Source organism: Chamaea fasciata, unplaced genomic scaffold, assembly GCF_029207755.1.
Source record: "Chamaea fasciata isolate MVZ Bird 193981 ecotype frontalis unplaced genomic scaffold, bChaFas1.0.hap1 SCAF_9, whole genome shotgun sequence".
NCBI classification, from domain to species: Eukaryota; Metazoa; Chordata; class Aves; order Passeriformes; family Sylviidae; genus Chamaea; species Chamaea fasciata.
In genome coordinates this window covers 10494168-10520245 of record NW_027094094.1, presented here as the reverse complement: position 1 = coordinate 10520245, position 26078 = coordinate 10494168, and the positions used below count along the sequence as shown (strand labels likewise).

Sequence of the window (26078 nt, the reverse complement as noted above, 5' to 3'; positions counted from 1 at the left end):
TGCTCGCTCTCACTTCGCCGCTTCTGCATCACACTCCTCCCGCAGCCGCCCCGCCAGGACGCCCCGTGCCTGTGTCGTGAGTGGCTGGTTACTCACTCCTCCTCTCTCACACATACTCCAAAGCCGGACTTACCCCAACTTTTAAACTCGTATTATCCGATCCCTTCCTGCCGTGTGCTTCCTTCCCATCAGTTCAAACCCCCAAAGCCTGCTCCCCGGCATGCTGAAACCGCCGCACATGGACTGGAAGCAGATGTGCAAAGTGAAGGAACAGTACATGCGTGTGCGTATAGTCTTCCCCGAAGAAATGTTTTAATTCGATTAAGTAAGTGGCCTTAAATGTCTGAGCAGCCTCTGAAATAACCTTTTCTGTCTCCCTCTTCCCTTGACTGATGTAAGTGCCCTGGAGTCGCTCGGAATAGGCACCTGCGCTTGCTATCAGGGAGGGAAAGTCGCATTTCTGCCCCTCTGTTCCCTCCTCCACTGTACTGTCGTTTACAGTGGCTGCCGATGCTTAAATAATTCACTCATGCAAGGCAGAGATGTACCCACATAAATGCTGATGGAGACAGGGACAAGCTTTTGGAAATGAAATGACAGCACTTGGTAGAGAAGGAGATTCCCCTCCAGTGGTTTATCAGCAGAAAAAAACCCTTGTTGCTCTAGCTGTCTCTCACGCTTTTAGGACCAGCATTTTCTCCCCGAGGAGCTGTGCTCCCCTCTCAGTGTCGGTCCTCCCCGGGGAGCAATGATAGTGGTGGCCGGAGGAGACCACCAAACGCTGCCTGCAGGGGCTGGTGTCTGCCGGTCGCTGACCACACACAGCACTGTTGGTTACTGCCTATGCAGCAGGACAGGGCCCTGAGCTTTGACGGGCACTTCCAAATGCCCACGGGCATTAAAACTGGAGGGAATTAAAAGCTGTTCCACTGGAATTTTATTCCATCCCCTGTCTGCCTGCTCTCAGTCATTCCCATTTGATTTACGGGAGAGTTTATTTTTTAATTAATATTTTTAACATTTCCTTCCTTACACAGAGGACCTTATTGATTTTCTTTTTTTGATTTTCTTTTTTTTTTTTTTTTTTTTTTTGGCAGGGCATTTCAGAAAACTATTTACAGATTTGTTCCACATTTTTCTAGAGATTTCACTCAAATGCTTACTGGTGACACGTCTTGGGATATTAGCACAAGACCAGAGGTGAAGGGAGACTCACAGTAATTCAGGCTGAGCATAACTTCATGCTGCTTACAACAATGATGGATTGTCTGCAATGTAACCACCTGACCTCAGCTAAATCTACCAATTAACTGCATACCTGTTACCACATCTCCCAGCTAAATGGTTACTATTAGTTACAGCCTGTCGGGTAATAATAATAATTAACCCTCACATTCAAACAGCTCCTTTCCTTTACTAAGCCCAAAGCTCCTCAAAAAGGCCTCTTTGTATAAATTGTACATATGGAGGAAACTGAGTCACAGTATGATCAGCAAAGCAGTAGTGATTGGAGGTGCAGCTACCTTATTATCAGTCCATTATTAGGTTTCTCTTCTATACAACAGATTGACCAAGTGGATCTATCCCAGAGGATCAACTAAAAAGTGTCACCTTCCCAGCGCAAGTCTCTTAAGGAGGCTTTAATCTAAAGGAGTGAAATTCAGGGATGAGTAGGTGAGACAGAAAAAGAACATGGAAAAAGGAAATTAGTAAGAGGTCAGAGGAAATTTCTCTTGGGATTGTAATAAAGATTTGTGTGCCAATGAGTGGCAAAGAAGAGAAACAATCTAGCTGTCTCATTTAGGCAGATTATTATCTCTGGATTGTGATGAGTGGCCAGTGAGTGTTATGTGCCTGATGGAGCACACCTTATACACTGTGAACACACTGCACCTGCAGAGCTCTTCAGCAAATGCACAAGAATCAGTCATGGAGAGAAAATACTGGATCCAGCCTGAGGAACTCAGACACATTTTCCAGCATAGACCTTGTTGTGGGTGAATACAGGACAGACACACACAGTATAAGCCATCCCTTGAGCCCTATTTTCAGGAATAATCAGTTTAGGCGATTCCAACAACAGCAGGAACTGCACCTGATCCCTTACTTTTAATAAGTAATAATGTAGTAGAACTTTTAATAGACCTGTCTTCCCCAAATTTGTCTAATCTATATTTATACTCTTGGTGTCTGAAGCAAGATGTGATCGTCAAGCTTACAATCTGATTATGTGTACTTTTGTATACTCATGGTCTGCACTTATCTGAGAGACACTTTTTAAATCGCTGTAATCTAATCTTGCTGCCAGCCATCTTTTTGCCACAGATGATGTGATGATTGAGCTTTCAGAGATAAGAAACCGGGGTCTTTGGCACAAAAGAATAATCTGCTGTCCTTTGATGTAAGGGATAGCTTTCTCAGCTGGGAGCAGGGACCGAGTTCCTATACTCAGACAAAAAGAAGCTGGTGTGATGTGACTGAACCCCATGGCTGTGCCCACGAGAGAGGAAAGGCTGCACTCATGGGTACCCAGACCTGAGGCACCACTTGATCTAATATTTCAATACCACAAATCCAGCTCAAACATCTGGTGAGAAGGTGTTTTCCATGAGAGCTGCTACAGTACCAGGTCAGGAGACTGTTCCTCTATTTCACATGTCCAGTATTGTCTGGGGAGAGGGGATACGAGCAAGCCATCGGAGCCATGGAACAGGAGGCAATCGTTAGCAATATGAAACATGACTTGTGAGAGCAAATTAAAATTGCAGGTTTTAGTTGGCCTCTTCAGTCTCTGCCTTTGCCAGGATGTGCAGGGGCAGGAGGTTTTCCTCTGCACCAGGAGGAGCTACCTCAGAGGCAGATCTGCACTTACACAAAAGTGTTGGGGGAGTTCCTTGCTTCTGCGTTCAGGAAGAACAAGCTGGAATCTAGTGAAGAGAGTAGACACCAGTTCTGGGTACCTGTTGCAGTGGAGCAAGCATCTTCCTCAGGGTTTATATAGCCTTGAGAAGAGAACCAGGAACAGCATGAAACATGGATGAGTACACAAATCTTCACTTGGGACTGGGCAGATTCTGAGACAGGTGGAAATATGGGCTTGGTCGAGGACATAAATCCGTATGACAGTGATTGCAATAATCTGCCATCTGCAGGAATCCTTTCCCCTGGAGTGTTTCACTCTTACAATCACAGACTACTTGTGAAAAATGCGGTCCTAAGAGACTTCCTGGCTCCACAGTATTCCTGTCTGCTGAAACATGCTAGATGATGTATCCTGCATGATAGAAGCACCTCAGAGACTGTGCCAACACTGCCCGTACTGTGATGGAGTAGGAAGGGAGTAAAAGAAATGAAAGATGATACAGCGTAACAAACAGAATTCGGTGGGTTTAACCAGCTGAGTTTTTAATATTAGGCAGGGGCATAATATAGCCTGCCCTTTTGTGAATCTGAATGTCTTTTAGGCAAAGGAGTATAATCTTTCCCTAGTAAATATTTGTATAATCAGGATTTTGTGAATCTACACTCATTTTAAATCATGAGTTTTCTCAGAGAAGACTGTGTAATGAAGGGAGACCAAGAAGAACACTGCTCCATTGATTCCTATCAAGCCATGATGAATACTGTAGTTTGACATAACACATAATTCCCCCAAACGGAATCCCTGTTGAAAAAAAAAAAATAAAAAGTATCAGGGTACAACAGGTCTTGTTGCAGTTTCCCTTAGAGGAAAAAATTACTTTCAGCTGTACATATCACAAAGAGATTTTTTTTTTCCTAAATAGGATTTGGATGCTTTGTTCTTTAAATAAAATAGGGACTATTTATATATGTCAAACCAACTATTTCCAAGTGCTTCTTCTTTCACTGAACAAATTATTTAGCCTTATATGTCTTATTATGTAGCAATAGGTAGATAATTGTTACATAGGTGTTATTATAAATAAATCTTGTAACTTACATTGGGGGAATGCATTTGATAAAAAATGACCAAAATATTTGAAAGAAATCTGTAAGTGAAAGAAAATCTCTATCTTCTTTCCACTAGGTTTGTTTTCCCTTCTTGAGACTGTTTTTGGAAACGTGATTGAACTATTTATTTTTGACACTAACAATTCCTCTGAATTAATTAGGATGAAATCTGTCCTTTGTTATTCCACACAATCAAACCCCAAACCAGTTCTATCCTAAAATTAGGCTGCTGCAGCTTTTAACAGGGGCTCCTATTCATCTGCAAATGTGTTGCGATTTTGCTTTAGTTGCCATAAATATTAACAGCCAGGGCTTTTTGTTCTTTTACTCCCTCTTGCTGCAGCCTGTTGCAAAGACTGAGGTTTAAAGTAATCTCAAGAAAGTGCAAGATTTTGACACTTTTTAACTTAGAGACCCGTTTTGCTTTGCTAAATCCTCAGATGGGGAGTTCATACATTCATTTATCTGGCAGGAAGGCTGGGTGGTGAGCAGATTCAGTCAGTGTGATTGCTTCCAAGTGCAGGAAGGTGCTCAGCACCAATACCTGCTTGCAGTTTTCCTCAAATCCTGTTTATATTAAAATATTTAGTCATGCTTCGTAGCCAGCAGCTCTCTCTGAGGACAGTAGAACTTGTCTCGATTTTCTCGTCTGGAAATTCTCTTTTGTAATCCCTCTGTTTCACTTCCATTTCTGGATCCAGATTGTTTTCACACCATCCAGCCAACCACAAATGGGACAGCAAACCCCACGCTCATGGTTCAGACCACCTTCCTGCTCTTACAGCTGCAGCTATTTCCTGGGCCAGCTGTGACCAGGTAATAAACCAAGGATGGATTTGCCATGGGAGGAAGGGAGCATGTCACCCTCTCCAAGTAAGCTCATGCTCCCAGTCAGGTGTTGAAGCAATACTCCTGTGGCTGCACAACTACCATATCCATGCTGGTGTTGAATCCAGCACTCTGCCACAATCCTGGAACTGAGTCCTGTTTCTTCTCTTGTGACATCTGCTGCTCTGTGCTGGTCTTGAATTTCACTGTTGCAGTGATCCTCCCCCCTTGTGATCAGGACACATCAATCCATTGCCACTGTGCTCCCGAGTGTTGCTCCCCTGTCAGGGATTACCATGGGATTTAGGAGTGGGAGAAAAAAACACAGGCCACAGGAGACAGTGGATGAGAATATCTGCTGCTTGAAATTCCTTGCTGACATTTTCTCTTGATCAGGTTTTGCAGCCTAAGAAACCTGGAAAGCTGCCCTGAAAAGCTGGTCTTAGATACTGCTGGGTTTCATAGTTGGTTGAGTGTAAAGTAGAATTGCAAGAACTGCACTTACATCAGGACTGCACGTACTCAGCTGGTGCTCTGAGCTTGCAGCTCAGGAGAAAACCAAGCTGGAGCTCACAGACAGAATGAGCTGTATTAAAACAACTTTGAAACTAGTAAACATTGGCAAAAGGAGGAAGCCTGAGGTGTATCTTGTAGTCACCTTATTCACCACTGCCAATAAGAATGATAACCACAGGGATGACCCAGCAATTGTCACATTTCATCCTGACTGTTTTAAAGCAACCCCATAACACCCAGAAGGTTTTTGCCATCAATAACTAAAATGTATACTGTGAACATTTCCAACTCCGTGAAAGGCAAGAATGCAACCAGGGAAAATGAGAATGAATTTAGCAAGTGATGCGTGACCAATCTGATGGTCCCCGGCTACTAAACAGCTGACTATTTTAACACAGCCTCATGGTAAACTAGGGACTTATGGGCAGGTTGGATCAATTGACAGACCCCTGGAAGTTGGGTGCATTGCAACTGTCAGCAACTGAGAATCAACTGACTAGAAAATGTCTGGGGTTTGCTGAACAAGGAACACTGCATATTCTGATGTAATGCTACTACCAGTGGTGGCACTCACTGCCAAACAAAAATTGGGGACTGTTGTGCTATGTCATCCTAAACTTGGCCATACAAAAAAAAACTGATTGTCTCCGTTGTTCCTGTGGGCATGTATCTATTCTATATCTGACTCTCAGCAAGTTCCTTTCTCTTCTTTTTTGTTGTGTGGAGATGCAAACTGCAAATTTTCCGTTCCCCGACCAACAGAGGGTCTTTGCAGCTATTCACAATCATTTGCAAGTGGCTTATCTGTGCCCACTGAGTCATTTTCATTCCATCATCTTCTAGTCCTTTCCAGTTCCTCAGGAGAATCATGGTTGCTGGATGCCTCTGATTGTCTTGCAACCTTGCAAATCTGCAATTTGAAGCAGACTGGTCAAGTGCAGATAATAGTTTCCTGTGAACAATAAATATCAGTCAGAGCCTGACTAACCTTCCGCGGAGCCAGGATACTTCTGTAACATAAATCTTAAAAGCCTAAAAGGCATAAAAATAATTTGTATTTTCTTCCTTTTTCAGAGAGTACTGAACTTTAGTCATCACTGGGGAAGTTCGCCTGACATTCTCTCAGCTCTGGGTTTATCTGCATTGACAGGACAATAAAAATTCTTGTCTATCACTCTACCACCATCACCTTTGGCTTCTGCACTTGGTTGTGGAAGAATTTAATGGAGGTAAGAGAATAATGATAGAGAGAAAAAGATTACAAACTTAATGGCCTGTGAATGGTGTTTATAGTTTGTCATCGTTACAGATGGTGTTTTCTTGCGTGTGCACCTTGCTTGATTTCTCTTAGCCAGAAGTGTTGATGAAGTAGAAGTTCCAGGTACAACTAAAGATAAAATTTCTAATAGAAGAAAGAAACTTTTTACTTTAAACTACCTTTTTACTGCATGAAAAGTAAAAAATATATGAAAAAAAAAGGAGAATCCTTGAGGCTGATGGAAGATGTGAGCCTGCTCATTGACAGTATTTTATTTCAGAACTGAAAAAATGACCAGAAAAATATTTCTGTGAGGCAACTCTGTCCTGCTTCACTGATGCATCGTTTCTTAAGTCATGGTCAGAAATCCTTTTCTGGAGACAGTTGCATCACTCACAGGTCAACCAGCAGAGCTTTCCATACACACACTGCCATGGTACATGAGCAGGAGAGAAGGATCTGGTCATCAGTTAAACCTGTTCTCATTAATTCAGCCATTTCTGCCTAAAACAAGGTAGAGGATACTCACATGAATTTTGCTGCTAGATGATAAGCACTGCAGACATCCACATCTGAGCAGTACAGTGCATAGTCAGAGGCACCTTCCCTATTGGGGCAACTGTTCGGGAAGTTAATGTTTTCATAGCATCTGTCTGGCCAGAATCCAAGGCAGATGAAGAGAGGGAAGCTTCCTCTCACCTTTTCTCCCTCCAGCCTGGCAGCTCCTTCAGCAGCTTCTCAGATCTGTGGCATCCAGCTATGATTTTGTAGCTTGGTGGGACAGGGAGAGATACACCCTCTAACAAGGGAAGAAGAAACAGTCATGAGACAGCTTGTCAGTCCCACCTTTGGTGAGGAACTCTAATCTTCCAGAAGGAAGGATTTGGAATGGGTAGTGGAAAATCAGGAGAAAATGCAAAGGAAATCTGTATTTCTTTGTTGTCAATCTTTTCGTCAGGAATTGTGTAGCGAATTTCAGGCTCTTGATGTCATGGGTTTATATAAGGTTAAAAGCATTCTTCCTTTGTTTTGTTTTAAAAAAATAAGAAAAAATAACTAGTCCTCTTAACTGTGGAGAACAGTATGAAGACAAAGCTTCTATTTGCTCTAAATCTAATCTGAAGTGTTCCAACACAAAAAAAAAAAAAAAAGCCAAAGCAGTAAACTATTCTACTTGAGCCCTTCAGAAAGGAGGGGTTTCTCTTTCTTCTTTCTTTCTTTCTTTCTTTCTTTCTTTCTTTCTTTCTTTCTTTCTTTCTTTCTTTCTTTCTTTCTTTCTTTCTTTCTTTCTTTCTTTCTTTCTTTCTTTCTTTCTTTCTTTCTTTCTTTCTTTTTTTTTTCCCTTTAATAATAGTCTCTGGAGCTATTTTTGCCAACAACAAAGTTGTTGTTTTTTTAAAATATGTATATTTAAAGCAAAGAAGTTTGTCTGTAGATGCATAAAAGGGAAACAAAAAGTATTTTTCTAGCTGAACAATCTGTTACAATCACCTTGAAATTATTATTAGATTTCTGAATCTTTTTTGTCCCTTTTTTTAAATTCCATTTGGCATGGAATTAAAAAAACATCAGTTATTCATATGATTTAAAGTAATTGAGATGTTTTCCAGAACACCTTGCAATATAAAAATTATTTCTTTCCATAAGTTTAGTACTAGGTTTTTTTCCTGCCCACAGCTCTTAGCAATTTATCTGGGACATCTGTGGGTGTAGAAAGGTTAAAGCTCATACACAAATATTTGCTTCTGGTAAACAGGACACTGATAATGTAATTTTAGGGTTAAACTTGATATTAGGTATAAAAGGACTCTATAAAATAATTTCAAAAAAGTTAAAAATTATGTCAGATTTTGGTCAAAACCTTGAAAAAAAGAAGAAGAAAGAAATTCCCTCATCATCAATAAAAAACCCTTTCATCTAGAAGAATGAGATTTATTAAATAAGGGTGATAAAAAAACAATAACTCTGTCAGTTTAATACATGTTTATACACACAAAGGTCAATAAATAGCCCAAATAATGGAAGGAACTCATAAGCGATGCTTCTGCTGATTTCATTGCAAGCATTTCCTGAGATTACATTTAGTTTTGTGAGTATTGCTGCCTGGAAAGCTCTGTGTGTTTAATATCTATTCTCACATCCAGAAAGCTTAGGGGAAAAACTCCATTTGCATGTATTTTCATGCAATTAATAATAATTCAGGCTTTGTGCTTTTCTTGTGCCAAAACCATGCTTGGCAGTGTTTGCAGCCCTCCAAACACGTATATTTGTCCAAGTCTGAATCACTCTGATTTTCTCCTCTGTTTGAAACGTTTGTTCAAAAGATATTAAGTGTGCTTCTCTTTTGTCTTCATTTAATCCAGAGTAGTTTTTAACATTTTCATCCAGACTCCTTGATATTCTGTTCTAAAATGGCTTCAATTTTCCAGTCTGACCAAGTTTCCCGTGTGCATTTTGGTTCCTTTATGCCTGATTGCAATCAGTGGGAGTCTCTTCATTGATTTCAATGGAATTTGGATCAAGTTCATTTGCAGCATAACTTACACATGTTTGCTGTCATGGAATAAGCCAGCTCTCAGAGCAGCAGCATCCTGGGAACTTGAAAGAACAAGGAATAAATTCAGGGTCTCTGATTTTGCTTGGGAGGAACTTAAGTCCTGGTTTATTAGTGGTGACTGCCCTAAATAACACATCTTGAGTGTCTGCCCTTTAACTGCAGTAAAACTTCTTTTCTTACTCAGGCTCTCCCAGTAGTCAGCTCATTTAAATATTTTTTTATGGTGCCTGTAGTGCAAGATTTCCTTCTCATGATTTCAAATACCCATTGACACACTGGATATTTTGGTGTTTTCAGCATCTGTTGACTCTTTGAGGTTCAAACTCTATGTCTTTTATAGTTTGGTTCTTTTTTCACTTTCTAAGTGAGGTAAAAAAAAACAAAAAAACAAGGCATGGAGCCTGGATTGGTTTTTGTTTTGTTTTGTCATGTAGGTGCATCATTCTGCACAATCTTATTTCATCTTTGTTGTTGTTTTTGCCAGACAATCTAATTATCTTGATTGGTGGGTGGCCAACAAAGTTTTAATTAGATCCAGGGGGATTTGAGCAGGACTATGTATTAAAAAAATGCAAAGCAATGTTGCTAGAATTTTTTGTTTATTTATATTGCGAGGCATCCTCTGTAAAATACGACGTTGCCTCTTTGCATTTCCAGTTCTGCCCTCTCTTCTCCTGCCTTGCACTTTCCCTTGGTTCACAGGGAATAGTGAACTGGCTTTAGCATCCTCACACTGAGCCAACCCTGCCAAGCTGTTGCTGCTAGAAAATGTCCAGCAGCTCGTCCCCTGCCAAACAGAGCCATTGATCCTCCAGCTTGTGCCAGTTCAAAGGAGCACAGGATGCATGTCCAGCTTTGTGGAAAGGCTGACAAGTGATTTGGGGCAGGCGATTGGCGTGGACATCAGTGAGCAGCACTGAAGGCAGGGAGAGGACTGCACTCAGGAGATCTTCCTGGCTGGTTATAGTTATTAGCTTTTGACTGGAAAAGGGCTTTCTTTCTTTTATTTATTCAGTAATCTAAAAATATCCTGGTAATGAATTAACCTGAGCAGGGGGAGGGGGGACAAAAACACGCATATTGATTTTCTAAAAGCAGGCAGGAATGCTGTTATTTTCCAATTAACGTTCAGCATTAGAGAACAATCCAGCTGGAAAGAACCAGCTAAGCAATTCCAAGCTTTTCGCTTTCTGCACTTTTTCTAGTGATATTTTTCTCATTTAACTTCTTAAAAAAGAAAGACTCTAATAATAATTTAGGCCATTTCTTTGGCTAATGATTAACTTGTTGTGGACTCCAATGGCGTGGCTATGGAATAACTGTGGTATGAATCCAACTGTTCCTGCTGAATCAGAAGGCATGTTCATCTTATAAAGGCTGACCCTGCTCCAGTACTGGAGAAAAAGTGTGAGACAAACCACCTGAATGCAGTATTCGTGATAAGGAAACTTCCTTATAAAACTCAGAGCACATCTGGGTTTCTGATGAGACTAGATGAGCTCTAGTCTGATTTCAGCTGAGTCACCTTTGATTTCCACTTCTCTGTTTTTGCTCTGTCTGGTATAGTGTGCATGGCTCTTTCTTCTTATGGCTTAGCATACTCAAGGCCCACCAGATTCAATAGTGAACAATGAGTAAAAATTATGTCATCACATCCAGCCCCTTCAAGTCCCCTTTAGTGGCCACTAAGTGCATGTTTACAGCTGAATTCTGTGACCAGGAGCAGCCTCCACCACAAACCCAACAGGCAGCTCAGGCCACACCACTGGCTCTCCACTGGATGCTGCAACCCATGTTATGCACCCAAAGCAACAAGCACTGATAACAGGGAAGCAGATTGGAAGTAGGGAAATTACCACTTTCTGAGTAAACATGTGCACACACAGGTCAACATAAATTTACATAGAGATCCTTGCTTTTTAAATGGGTTTCTGAGGTTCTGTCTGAGTTTTCAAGTTTTCTATGCTTCCTGAATTTTTATTTTGCTCTCTTTCAAGTTGCCCTTTTCAAGTTACTAACTTGTGCAAGGATGAATTCTACTGAGTTTAAGCAAGAGCAGAGGTTGTCTGGCCAACAGCATATACTGTATTACCATGTAATTTATCCATTTTTTCCCAAATGCTCAAGGGAATCTGGCTGGAGAAAGTTCAAATTGGGACTTTTCCTGGTAAACAAGTTGTGGAAACAAGTGATGAAATAGAATTCAGCTTTTGTGCATCTTGGACTTGGCAAAGCATTTGGAAAAACTACAAGTACCCATTACTACTAAACTGAGACAGAAATTTTGCCAGATATTTCTGAACAGTTTTGCATACATTTCAATATATATGTTATTATGTAGCAAATGTTTATTTATCTATCACTGTAGTTTTCCTTTAAGGGTATAGGAAGGGCTCAGAGAGAGTGACAAAACCACCAGCTTTTGCTGAGGAGTGATTTGCCCCGCAGCCATACTGTGTGTTTAGAGTCTGGAGAAAAATTTTAGGGCTGGGATTTATTCATAGTGTTTAAGAGATGCTTTGATAATTATTTACATGGGAATGGAAAACAAATTCTCCAGATTAAAAACCTTAAAGAAAGCTTGTTTGGATTAGCATGATCAACCAAAAAGCATCCATTTGATTCTTGGTGTATATATATAATTTACTGAGCTGAAAAATAAACATGCTCTACTGTTCCTCTGTTGAAGGCTCCAGCTGTAAATAATTCATTACTTTAAAAAATGTATTGCTATCAGATAGATCTCTTAATATTCAGCAGAATCAAGTTTTAGGAAAAAATACAGTAAAATAAAATAAATAAAATAATAAATAAAATATAGTTTCTATTTCTTGGAGAACCTTTTTTAAATGTAAAATTTCAGTTGGGTGAAAATTGCTGTTCCACCTGTTGGATGCCAGTAGAATTGCCCGACAAGTGAGTAGGGGTTTTTTATTAGCTTTGAAGACATAATCAACCCCTGCTCTTATGAGTGCAGGTTTAATCACATCATGACCTGGTCTGTCTCCCCCTGTCCTGCTTGCAGTTCATCATCACCTCTAAGGAAAACAGGTCTGCTCCTCATTATTGCACAAGGAGACAAAGAGTAGATGAGGAAAGGGGGAAATTCATCAGGCAGACAGAAACATCATGCGCAACAGGAGAAAAAAGTAGAGTAAAGACTCCCTCTGTTCATAAAGTACTCAAAATAGTCACAAGCAGCCTGGGAGAAAAGACTTGTGACAAAGGCTGGGGGGTTTCATGGCGCAAAGGTCCCATGGGGCCATTACAGAAAGAGAGGCAGTGACCTGGTGACACCAGCATTAGAGCTTTCCTTTATACAACCAGGACACTTCTAGTGATCTTCCTGCCTTACTTGAAATGGACAAAACCCATGCTTTTGTAGAGGATTTCAGGGTGGTTTCTTCCTGACTTTGAAGAGGAAAAAAAAGAAGGAATTCTTTGGTGGTTTTCCATTGTTGGAGTGCTTTTCCTGGGAAAAAAAGCCCTCAAAAACCTGAGGTGTTTGGGAAATAATTTGATAGTGTTGGGATTGTTCTTTTTTTTCAGGAATTGATGGGTTTTGCTGTCAAAAACCTGGCACTATAGGAACAGAATTAAACATGAGTGCATAGATACATGGGAAGATTTTTCTTCTGTGTGTGATATACCAAAGCCACAAATAGTCACACATCTGTAAGAAGCTCATCTGCTGCCCACATAGAACTTTGGCACCAGCTATTCCACTTCTCAAGGATAGATCCCCATAAAACAAACAGTTGCCTGAACATCATGAAGTACAATTTTTTCTCAATTTATTATTGTGTTTCTTGAAATTCCTAAGGAGCCCCAAACAGAGCATTGAACAAAGACTACAGTCCCTTCCTATAAAAACTTACAGGCCAAGTTATCCAAGTATTAAGAGAATTTAGCCTGTACACAGAGGAGTTGAAAGCCCTCCAACAGTAAATCAGTGTAAATTACATAGTTGGAACAAAACTTCACACCAAAAAATTGCAGGATTAAGCCTACAGATTACCTTGTTAATGTTGGTTGCCTTCAAAACATGTCAACAGACATCCCCTCTTCCTCCACTGAGCATTTAGACAGTAAAACAACCGCGAAAGGTGTTGCTTTGCAGATTTGCACTCTCTGTAACTTGGTTCTCTTTCTATGAGCCCTGAAGAACTGTTTTGGTCCTCAGCTATGCATTATCTTTGCAAGGCAAATTTCTTATGTAGGAACAGCTGCATAGGTTAGGGTTTCTAACACTGACAAGAGAGTACTTTGTGTCACTTGAAGAGCCATTGAAAACTCTCATGCAATAGTGACATTTCAAAGCAGACTTCTTTTGCAGAAATCTGAAATAACTTCAATCGATTTTACATCTCATCATAACTCAAAACACAGATACTGTGACTGCTGCAATCTGTCTCAGTATTTTATCATTTCTTAACAGTATTATAGTGGTTTCGACAAACATTGAGATGTTAACATAGTTTTTTTTTTCTTATCAAAATGCATATTGAGTTATGGGAAAAATTCACGCTTGTGGAAAATTACATACAATCTTCATGTGCAGACTCTGAATCCTCAGTTGGAATAATAACCTGAAAATGAGATAAATGTCCCTCATTTGCTCATGTATGCAAATTAGGCACAGAGCACCTGAACTGAAATTATGAACTGACAATATATATCACATATGGTAGAAGTCACTCATGATATTAGTATATTTATGAGGAATTCAGAGAGCCTGTAAAAGCTGTCAGGAGAATGCCTGCAGTGTTGCTTCCTATGACCATATCAGGTGATTTATCACCATTTCAGCTACATCCTGTTCACAACGGTGCTCTTTGGAAGTGCTAACATAGAATTCCCAAAAAAGACTGTTATGTGCCTTCTTGGATTCCTCAGCTACTGTCTCACGAGCTGATAGTGCATCCCACTGGAGAAAAGTGATGAACAGAAAGGTGTCATTGCTCTAACTGCATTCAAGTGCATGTCCAGCTCCCACTCCACCACTTCTCCAGGTTCATTTCAGAGATGGTATTTGTTACTTTCTTCTGCTCTCTACTGTCCTGTCTATTTCCTCACAGCACTTAGTCTGAGGATGTAGCCTGGGGAAAGACGTGACTTGATGAGCCACATGAATGCTCACCTTGTTGGTTACCCTGTGGCACTGCAGATGCCAAGGAAGGAAGATAAGCCTGGGACAGTCATGCAGTAATTCTTCTTCAGAACACTCTCTAATCTTCAGCACTTTGCACCTCAAAGACTGTTCAAACCAAACATGATTCATGCATGTACGGTAATTCTGTGTAGATTTTCCTCCATGAATTCGTTCAGCCTCTGCTTGAATCTGCAAACTACATATCCACAACATCCTGAAGCAAGGAATTTCATAGCTACACCCGGTATGATGAATTACCTCTTTCAGTTTCTCTTGGACATGCCCGTTTCTGACTATTCATGTATCAGATAAGGGACAGAACAAGTGGTCCAAGCTTGTCTTAATACTCAGGACCAAGAATATTTCTCTGCAAAAAGTTATCTACATCTACTAGAATCTAGACAAGCACTGGCTTAAATATGACATCAAACTAACCACCATTTCATACACTTCCAGGTGAAAGTTTAGAAAATCCACTGCATTTGTTTTCCACTCCATATCATCCCAGTTTCAAGAACATTTATACCCTGTCTTTCTACACAACACTTTGCTGAAGCATGCCTCATTAGCTCACATGCAAGCCTTCATGCCTTCGTAACCTAAATTTCTTTTCTCACCTTCCTCAGATGATATTTCTTACCTCACTTTTGAAGCTCAAATTGATTTACTGCCTCCAAACCCAATTCAGATGCTCTACGCTTTCCTGGCCCCTTTAAACTCTCCTCAATGGCAATGGATGCTGTTCAGGTCCTTTCATTTCACATCATTTGATTCTTCTCTCTCTGTCCTCCATCTCCCTCACTTCCCCTTATTTGTATTCTCATCAGTGTCACATTAAATGCTGTGGAACACGCTTTTAGGGTAAAAACAGGCCTGGAGTTTATGAAAAAAAAAAAAAAAGATTGATATCAGCTTCATAAAACTCACGGGAAGCAATATCTTTTCTGTGCCTTGCCATCCCTTTAGCTGCAGCTGCCTTTTTACATTGTGGAGGGAGAAAAGAGGGGTTTTTTTTAAAAAAAAAAAAGGTGGAAAAAGGCGATATCTCCAAACAGCAGTGGGATTTTGGAACCTAGTGTGCCATTAATTTCTTTATCGCTTTAACAGCAAGGAAGTTGCACTTGCTTCTTTGTGTATTTCAGTGGTGTGTTCCTTTCAAGGGCTTGGTAATCTTTCTCCTTAAATGTCAGTAGATTCTGAAATGCTCAAGCTTTGTAACCAGTGGTTTATAGCCGTCACACACCGAAAGGGCAGCAGATGAAGAAACTGTCTATTATTGCAAAGGAATTGAATATATGCCAGGTATCAGGATGGAACGAGAAAGGAGGCAGTGAAATCAGGCTGGAGTTTTACACTGAAACCCAGGCTGGTGGCACCCTGTTCCTGCATGATGTGAACCTACACCACCAGGCTGAGTGGTGTCCCTCACCTGTTTATCTGCAAATTGTTTCTTCTGAGTATGAACCCAAAGCCACATTTGGGCTTGGGTCATACTCATGCTGTGCATTACTGGCTTTGACTACAGGACTTGATAGCAGATCCACCACTTATTTCAGCACCAATTCCATCAGAGCTCACTGCTCCAGAGCAGCACCTGTGTCGAACGCAGCCTGCTCAGCTGCAGGAGGAGAGGGTGGGCTGCAGAGCTCACAAAGCTCAAGGACTGGCATAGCAATCCCTTTTAGGGTGGTACACCAGTTAAACAGCATGAGGCTTTTGAGAAAAACCTCCCTGCTTTTATTCCAAGAGAGGCAAAGGGAGGTAATAGACCACTCAGCCTTACAGCACCTGGAGACAGTCTCTCACCAGGAAATTGCCCATATGCCTTTAAGCAGCATCTCCCATATCCCTGTATCTTTCCAAATCAGTGGCTTAGCTAAACTTTTTTCAAATGATTTCTCTTTCCGTGCCCTGTTTTGCTATTCCCAAGTAACAGTTTAGCCTTTGGTTTTGCGGGTTGGAAAACTGACGCAGGTACACTTAAGATGAGGAAAACTTTTTCTATTTATTTTTCTTCCCCTTTTTGTTGCACTCATTTTTTGCAGTTTTTACTCTTGATAGTAGATATTTAATTCGACAAAAAAGTAAAAGCTACTGCATTTCAGCTTTCTGCTTCACTGCCTCTAAATTTGTGATTTCCTCCCATTTTTAATTATTTTTAGATGCTTCCAATTTAGCAAAACTAGCTAAAATGGGCTGACCATGGGTGGGAGAACCTGAAGAAACAAGCTAGCTTACCAAAACCATCCCACTAATCCCATCAACTAGTCCATGCTTGCCAGAAGCAATTGCAAAACAGCAAAGAGGCTTTTTATTTATAAAATTGACTGAATTGTCCTGGCTCCACGTTCCCCAAGTGCCAACGGGCAAATTGCTGTAATACAGCTATCCCAGCAGAGGCATGATTCTTAGCTTAGTAAAGTCAGTGGGAGTTCCTGCACAGGCTTTTCTCCGAGCTCTGGAACAAACCACACAGACACTTAATCCACAGACCACAGAGGTATGCCAATAGGTGTCCACTTGGTACTCAGCATCCCAAGATGAAAAGTAAGGAGACGACTTTGAAATCCTGAGTTCAGCTAAAATATTTGTCCATTTTTGTCCACCTTCTTCTCCCCTCCTCCCTTTTTTAGATTTTTTTCTGTCGGGAGGGAAGGGTTTTGCTAGTGGGTCTACCTCAGCTAGGTGGGTGATGACTGACCAGACAAAAAGGGAAGGCAGCCAGAAGGTTGCAGTGTCAAAGAAATTGACAGGGGATTAATAGCTCTCAGAGAGCTGTGTTTTCAGATAATCACTGAATGCAGTCACTGAGTACAGGCCTTTCCCCAGTAATTCCAATATCAGCCTCATCAAAGTGTGTTCCTGGTGTAAAAATCAAGTAATTCTTAGAAAAGCGTTAAATAAGCACACGTTACCTGTCCTAGAGGACTCTGGAGCATGATTGAAAAGCTTTTACAAAGATCATAGCTTGCCCTGAAAGGGTAATGCAGCCACATCTCTTAAGCTAATCATCCTTTGGGTTCCAGAGCAAAAAGACATTGCAGAGCTGAGTTAACCATCAAAAGAAATTGAGTAAAACAGCCCAAACTGACTGACCAGCCTTTGGGTTCAGAGTAGGTCCTTCCTTTCCTAAAAATATTAAAGAATGAAGCATTTCTTCTGGCAGGTAAGAGGACCTCTCAGGGCATAGCACAGGTCAACTGAGTTGAAATGAAATCATTCTATAAATACCATGGATTTGTTATAGGAAGCTAGCAATGCCCCAACCCCAAATCAGATCCAAGTTTTGGAGAAACATGTAAGTAGGTTGAATGAACCTTGTGGGTTGGGGAAATGTCTCCAAACTGGTGAATTAATATTGCAGACCAGAAGATTATTCACTGGACAGCTAAGGGGATTTTTTCTGGGTGTATAGCTACTGGATTTAATCTCTAGCCTGTGCTGCCTTTGCTTTCCCAGCCCACCTCCTGCAGCTGCTGGGATTTGGCTCCTTCTCTAATTTACAGTCTAACAGAGTTAGAAGTACATCCAACAGCACTTGAGGAGGTGCTTGTGGCACTTGATAAACAGCTCTGGATGCAGCATTGTTAATGTGCCTGGAGACGTGCTGGGTGAGGGGTGCCTCAGGAGTCACCTCTGTCCCTCAGTGTGCTTGGATATCGGGGCTGCCTTCCTCTGGAGTCAGAGGCAACGCCTGGTAAATAACAAGAAGTATCAAGAGGGAGCAGATGAGGGGAAGAGACACAATTTACTGAATAATAATGCCAGAATTCAATGCACCAGAGCACTTTGATTTAGCCGTTTCAGGGACTGGCAGCCCACAAAGCAGCACTTCACCTGCTACGAGAACATTGCAAATCTGAGTAAGGGCAGGGAGAAAGTGTACAGATCATATCCTGGGACGTGGAGCAGGAAATATTTAAACCCTTAGCCAACTGCTTCTCAAAACCATCCTTCTCCTGCCACTGCAGTGCCTTCCATCACTGCTATTTATCTGAAAATGGAGTCAGTAAAAGCAGCTGTAAGGAAGATGAAGTTTGCCTGGTCTTTGGTTCATTGACAGTGGCCAGAAACAGCTGCAGCAATCTCACATTGCTCCCAGCTTGATGGGAAGAACATGGGGAGACTTGGAAGCTCAGCGATTCTGAGTGTAGACAAGAAAATAGTTTTCTCAAGGAAAATGTTGAAAATCACTGTAATAGATGTTCTTTCTATCTAAAAGATGGGTTTGGTCATCGTGAAGCAGGGAGGCTGGATCCAGTCCCAAATGGCTACCAAAGCACTTAAACCCAATATGTAGGCATTTAGCTCCAAAGAGCCTGTGAAAGCAGCACAGAAAAATACTTAACATCCAGCTGTTCCCATGAAAGATTTGGCAATTATTGCAGCTCAACATCAAATTCTACTGACTGCAAGAAATTCTTACTTTAAGACATTTCTACTCTTCAGTTCCTGAGGACAGAAACACTCTCATCCTTTTTACTGTTCTACAAGGAGGCTTGAGCAATTAACTTTGTTTTACCACTCAGTTCAGAGTGGGTGAAGATTTCAGATATAAACTCAAGGGGCATCCATGGATGCAATGAAAAGCACAGGTCCTTTCATGATTCACTTTAGTGACCCTGTTCTCTCTCCCTGTTTCACCTTTCAAAGACATTTCAAGTCTGAAGTCTATTGTGTTTCCTCTTCCTCACCCTATTCCACCCTGGCTTTTAAGGTCCTCTCTGCCCTGATTTTATCTCCAGTGCTGTACATCACATATGCGCTGTTAGCATTTCCAGAGAGGTCACAATTTTTCACCAGCTCATAAGGACACACTCTTAGATGTAATCCAGTGGGAGCCCAGTTCTATGGATGTAGAATGAACAGGAAAATCCTTTTGGTTCATATGAAATTATAAATCACACCCAGCATCCTACAGTGGAACATCTACATTACTTTTTTAAGCATTGTGTGTGCATGTATCTATGGATGTATATACACATACAAACCCCACACATATATGATGTGTATAGATGGAAGTACACACACACTGTGCATGTTGATGTATAAAGTATATGTTATTGGCTCCCCCGATTCTCTGATTTTTCAATGTTATCTCTCTTTTTGCTGGTAACAGCACTCAGGAGCTGTGAAAATGGGTATTTTTGAACATATGGCATTTCACCTTCCCAAACATTACTCTACATAAGACATATGTGTGAATGTACAGTTGTTTGCACTTTAATAATTATTCCTCTGATTCTGTAGTTGAAGATATTGAATTCAGTTTTACTTCTGATCCAACAAGGATTCATTATGAAAGAAAAGGATAAGGGTTTCTCCTTTCTCCTTTGTAACAGGAGTCCAGCAGGCACAGCATATTTTCTATCCTGCAGGCGTGGGTTTGACTTACCTGTTTCCTCACAAAACTATGTTGGAGTCAGCTGGATTATAGGTAAATTTCCATATGGAAGGAAAGAAACACAGAGGAAAATGCTGGAATCTGTCTGCCCTCTGCAAATGTCCATTGATTAACTCAGTTATCTTCACGATTCTAGGATGTTCTGATTTCAGAGGAAAACTGCAACATAATAAAAAGTCTGGTTGCTGCTATTTATTTCTTTATTGCTAGTAACAGTGAGGCACCAGCACAGTGCAAGGAGAGGAAATTGTCTCTTGGTAAAGATTAAAACTGTAATTTGGGATCTTGTTCGAAGACGTGTTCTAATTAAAAAAAAAAAATTCTATTAAAGAGCTACAAAATGATCTATGTGTCTAGTCATCAGTCAGACATTATTAAATTAGTTCAAGCTATTGCTTGCTATTTTTTCATCCCTAGGAACTTTAAAAAGAGCAATATTCAAAAAAGTAGTCCTAAAATGAAGATGTGGTCAAAAGTTTTGAAACTCATACAGAGCGAGAAAAAAATAAATAAACCTTGGGCATCCAATTTCACTGAACTATTAAATAAAACATCTCAGAGATCCTGTGGCACACCACAAAAAAAAAAAAAAAAAAAAAAAAAAGAGTTGGTTTTGTTGGCTCTGATTCTGATAGGAAATTTCATCTTAGTGTATCAGAAAGATCATGACAAATTCCTGAGAGAGATCCTGTTTCTCCAGTGCTCCAGGCAAAACTTCGCCTGTTTTGGCACGGGGGAAGAAACTGTCAGGCACATAGGTTCCAACATAAAGTCCAATTTTATCTGTGCAAATTCCAGGCAGTACTGGTCTCACTCTGCTTAAGCATTCTGCAGTAAACAGCCTACATGAAAATTCTCATCTCTCAAGCCATAAAGAACACGAGAGGTTATAGCCTCAATATGCAGCTGCTCTGCTTCTCAGCTCAGCCTGTAGACGTGGAGCTCTCCAGACAATTCCCAGCATGGAAGCCAAGTGCCAACACACACTGAGTTACAAAAGTCCTGCAGGAAAGAGGATCCTGGCAACTGAGGCTCAAGCCAAAGGACAGAGCTCCCTTATCCCATTTCCACTGCTCTCAATTGATCTTTATGACCAAATTTCAGCCTCCAACTTCTGCGTTTACTTGGACGGGGTATGTGAGAATTCATCTACGTTTTTTACACTTTATGGACTGTGATCCTGTGGTCACAACTTCAGGCAGCAAAATCTTTTTTTCTTTCCTTTGTTGGAGGTCAGTTGTGACTTTACTTTCAAATGTTACATCTCTCTGAGGAATTACACGCACACACACCATGGGCTGCCTCACAGCACCTTCAGTTCTCCACCAAGCCAGAATGAAAACACCATATAAATGGGCCCAGTAGAAAAGTAGAAAGCCTACAAAGAAAGCATTGCTCAGGAAGGAACAAGCCTAGAGCATATATTAGAAAATAGTCCCTTTCTCATCATTTGCTAGACCACACTAATGGAAAACCTTAAAAAAAATAACTTTAAATGTTGGATGAAATTATGTTTATGGGTTTTTTCCCTCCATGGAAAGCCAGTTTTATTTCCATTAAGTCTGATGTTCCATTTTTTTGCTTTAAAAACAGAATAAATAAATATTGTACCAGAGCCTAAAAGCAGAGTTAATTAAAAAGACCAAGATAATTGACAGTTCAATAGTAAACTGCTAGTGCAAGCTCTGAAGTTTAAATTGGAGTTTAAAATTCCTCCGGGTTTTGCTAATCTTTGATGCCCAAGGGAACAAAAGAAGTTTTTGTTTGGGGAAAATTTATGATTTTTACATGACAATCCCCTTTATTTAGCCTGATTTCCTAAGGAAATAGGATACTTTGTCAAACTGTCTGTCATTCCTCCCTTAATTACTTTTGAACACACTTGCCAATTTCAAACACATTTGAAAGGGAGATAAGTCCCAGGCAGGGTGACGTGTTGCAAGTTTGACTGAACTGCCAGGATAAAGGAGTGAGCTGTGAAGGATCCATCCAGTGAGGGGCACGGAGCCCTCAGCTGCTGCACATGCCGTCTGGGACGAAGGGCTGGCAAACCAGCGTGGGCAGGGATCCAGGGAAGCCACAGGCACACACCGGGCTGGGGTGAGTAAAGGGAGCTGCTGCTGTGCTCCTGGGAGAGGCAACAGCTACAAGTGAACACATAGCCTGACTGCTCTGGCTCTGCTGCTTGAGAAATTCACAGTTAATTTTCCTGATCCCAAATTTCTTTTTTTTTTATTTTTGTTCTTTTTTTTTTTTTTCTTGGTTGGTTGGTTGGTTTTTGGTTTGGTTTTGGTTTTGTTTTTTGTTTTGAAGTAATTTTCTTTTCATAGATTCACGATACTGGAAGTTTTCATTGAGTTAAGGAAGAAGATAACCATTTATTAAATGCCATGCCATGGGGAGAAGCACTATTACTGTTTGGGTTTTACTATATTACTGATAATAGTAGTAGTAGTAATATTTTATTATTTAGAAGCCTCCTGTTAATTTTCAACCAAGACATGGTTATTCAAAACAAAAAAAAACGCCACATTTTTGAGTAAATATTTTCAGATCTTTGTTTTTGATGCTGGCCAAACCCATTTCTGTCTCATCACAAGGTAAATTTGTAAAATCCATCCAGAGCAGAGGTTACAGACAGACAGAGAAGGAATAGGGAGGCAAAATAGCCATGCTGTAGATTCTAAAAAACATACTTACTCATATAGATAATGACAGGTATATTAGGGGGAAAGAAGGATTAATTTCTTCAGCTGTAAAGGACCTCACAGTCTATTACCATCAGCTTGTGGAAGCCAGTAGCCATCATGGCAGATGTCTTTTCTTTTCCAGTACTTCAAGAAATTAAACTGTCAGTCTTCATTTCAGCTGGTGGTTTCACCATGACATGATGCTGTGCTTAAGAGGGTTTGAATTCAAAATAATTCCCTTGGCTTCACTGTCTCCCTGTATCGGATCGGTATCTCCTGATGAAATCCAGGATATTGCATTCCAGACATCAAGGCAAATGAGGGCTGGCAAGCATGAGGTCGTGTTGTATTTTTGGCAATGAAATACTCCTTCTGGAAACCCTGGAGGACATCCAGAGCCTTAAGCTCCATTTTATCATCTGGGCTGGGGAACAAGTACTTTAAGCAATTCAAGATAAGACCCTCTCCCCTCAGTCAAGACAATGTCACAAGGGACAACTCCCCCTGTGCAGTTCTACATAGTTTGGCAGAGTTACACTCATGATAAATCTCTCTTCTCTGCCTTCTGAGGAAAGCAACAGAAAATGACTGTTTAGAGTGTCATTACAGTACAAACTTACTTCTCTTGGTCTTTCCATAAATTTTGCTGTACCAATTTAACACTGCAGCTGTGCAAACTGTTAGTGACTCTTTGTGTCCCCAAGGAGTGTAAATTTGAGGGGGAAAGTGAGGATAGCATGAGCTCTCCACATCTGGATGTGGGACTCATGATTCAGGTGGCAGTGTGTACTGTGGGATCAGGGGAGATCTTTTGTCCCAATGCTTTATGATTTAGTGGCAACTCAGTAAAATTCTCACCAGGCCAAAGGTGGGAAAGGTCTCACTGTATTTAACTCTGAGGGAAACTTGTCAGTGACCCTAAACACACTTAAAGAATTACTGCTCTCCAGTTGGAAACAGAAATTCACATTTCAGAGTTTCCTAGAAAAACATCTGAATTGTTAAGCCCCTACTTCAGGACTAGTGGGACCCATGGGATTTTCCAGCCCTTCTGCCTTTCTAACCTCCTAAAGAAACTCATATACCTTCCCCTGAGTTTTGTTGTGACCCTCATTCCAAGTTGCTCAGAGATGTTTTAAAGGCGGGTGTCAAACACTGAGGCCTCTGAGGATTAAGGGCTGGATAGGCAGAAGAATATTTCTTCCCAGAAATGGTCCCATGCTCTGAAGTGTAAGGATTGATAACCCCTGTAAATTTTCTCTTTCCCTGTGCAACTGCTGATGTTATTCATATTCATGTAAGTGCCTAATCCTTTCTTGAATTATTTGCCTTATATCAACTTGAGCTCACAAAATAACTTTACAGGTAAGTGGCATTTTCACCCCTAAACTTTCCAGAATGCTCTTGCCAGTGGCTTTTTAGCAAAGTACTGATTTAAGGCTGATGGTTTGTACTTTGAAAACCACAGGCTCACATTTTATGGAAAAAAAAAAAAAAAAAAGACACCAGACAGGTCTGATGGCTTACATTCCAGTAACAAAACTCATTGACCAGGGACAAGTATGACCTGATTGCACAGAAAAACATCCCAGAGCAACTAAGAAACTTTCTTCTAAAGACATTTTAAAAATGCAGTGGAGAAAGTAATTGGGACTATTAACTCCTCCTGGACATATCCCTCTCTGTCCTGCACACTCTTCATCCATTGGTTAAAGTACATGCAAATATGTTGTTTTTCCTTTAAGGTCTGCTACTGATTTTTCTGCACTTTTACAGTAAGGAAAGAAAAAAAAATTGACTCTTTGAAATCACCCTTAGCTCTTCAGACCCTGGAAGAGGAAGGAGCATATCCCACACCACATGTCCTGTTACCTGCTCTGTTGGACAGCGCTCACAGGCTCATCACTTCTCTTCTTGATTCCACACCCAACAGCCTTTAAGCCTGTCCTTACACCTGTTCATACAATCACTGCACAGCAGAACCTCTCCTGTGCACAGACATAGCAAGACATCTGCATTTTGTCATTAGGTCTGTTACGGCAGTGTTTGCCAGCACTGAATTTATTTCAGGGAAAAATGAAACAATTGTAAAAAACTTCAGAGAAAGTAGGTTGCCATAAAATGAGAGTCTGATCACATGGTGTTTCTGGCAGGTGTAGTGGCTGCTAACTTGAGAACTTCAAGGAGTGTAGAGTAGACAGTGGTCAGCAGGGTCTCCAAATCTGGTCAGGACTCAATGTCCAGTGGGTTTTTTTTGAAAATTATGTATATCCAATATATTTTTCCTTAAACTATAAAGACTTTTAAAGATGGGATTTAAGATTGCTTAGGTTAGTTCAGCAGAGACATAAAACCTGGCCTTAAGCAGTGCAAGAAGATCAGGGAATTGGTTCCTTTCAAAAGCATTTGATATCTTGAAGAAATATCTTTATTTTGAAAGAATCTACTTAACTTAGAAGATCTATTTTCTTTGTGTTTTAGACTGTGATCCATTATCAAATGTTCTGGAAGTTCATTTACAGTGTGCGAAAAATAAAATCACCAGTGATATGAGAGTGGTAATCCCTTCAGTGTATACTCTCTTATGTTTAAAATGCACCTACCCAGGCCCTGTTTTTCCTGAGCAGCGCAGCAATAAACCAAAATAAGTAGTGTCCTTGGTCAAAAAAATCACTGACAGAAATCAGAAATTCTGTCGCTTCATGGTTTTTGTTCCACCCCACTTGTTTCTTCTGATTATCCCCTTGCTAGTCCTCTTCCTAGGTTTCCTGTTTTCCCCAGCCCTTCAGCCTGCAGATCTGAAATATCTTCTCCACTCTCTCTGCAGAATATACACTTCAATTAATTTATTCTGCTTTACCTACAGCCCAATGCTATGGATGGTCGTTTCAGGGTTTGAAGCTCTTTCACTACTTCAAGCAGTTTAACTGGCTTTTCCACTGAACTCTGCTCCCTGTAACATCCACGAGCCTGTCACTGACCAGATCAAAGTCACACCACTGGTGTCCTTCAGCATTGCAATGTTCAAAATTATATTTCTGAGATGCAGGAGAGAAGAATGAAGTCATTTTGCTGCTCAGAAAAAGCCCACTAAGGACGTTTCCATTCTTTCCATTTTTCATCTTTTTTAAAATTCCACGAGGTTATTTTCTAGCACTGATTGATTGATCAGCTTCTAGGACTGACATTTTTCTGTGTATCCAATTAAATTTGCACATGCACTGACTTCTAACACCTGCCTTCTTTGTCTGGCTTTCTTCCCTTCTCTGTGGGTAGGTCAGAGAAAGTGAGATTAAGATTATACAGAAGAGGGAAATTAATCCAGAGAGAGAACTGAAGTAGTGAAAAAAAATCTCTTTACAGGAAAATGACAGTTCTTTCTGTAGATATTTTCAGAATCCCAGAAAGTGATTAACTGGCAATGAGAAACAACTTCTGTCTCAACTACTCACCACAGACAGAAAGAACAAACATTTAGAGAATTTACACTAATGCAATCACCAACCTAGATATTGCTTTTCCACAGCTCTTTGTGCTTGTTCTTGAAACCAGAGGAAAAAAATATTTCTATGCTACAATTAAATGTGAATTCATTTGTATTTTTCCTCATCGAGTGTTATAATGGAAGAGGGGAAATGAAATGTAACTTTACTGTTCAATCAGTCAAAGCTGACAACCAACAATAAAAGCCATTATTCTAA

General features: G+C 40.5%; 1 long non-coding RNA gene across 1 annotated transcript; it reads left to right on the top strand.

Annotated features, from left to right (window-relative positions):
* Nucleotides 1-246: 246 nt before the first annotated feature.
* On the top strand, nucleotides 247-25510 carry LOC136293859 (uncharacterized). Its single transcript, XR_010722265.1, has 4 exons — nucleotides 247-325; nucleotides 4674-4788; nucleotides 6391-6545; nucleotides 25244-25510. It is a non-coding gene; the product is annotated as an uncharacterized lncRNA (long non-coding RNA).
* The last annotated feature ends 568 nt before the right edge of the window (nucleotides 25511-26078 follow it).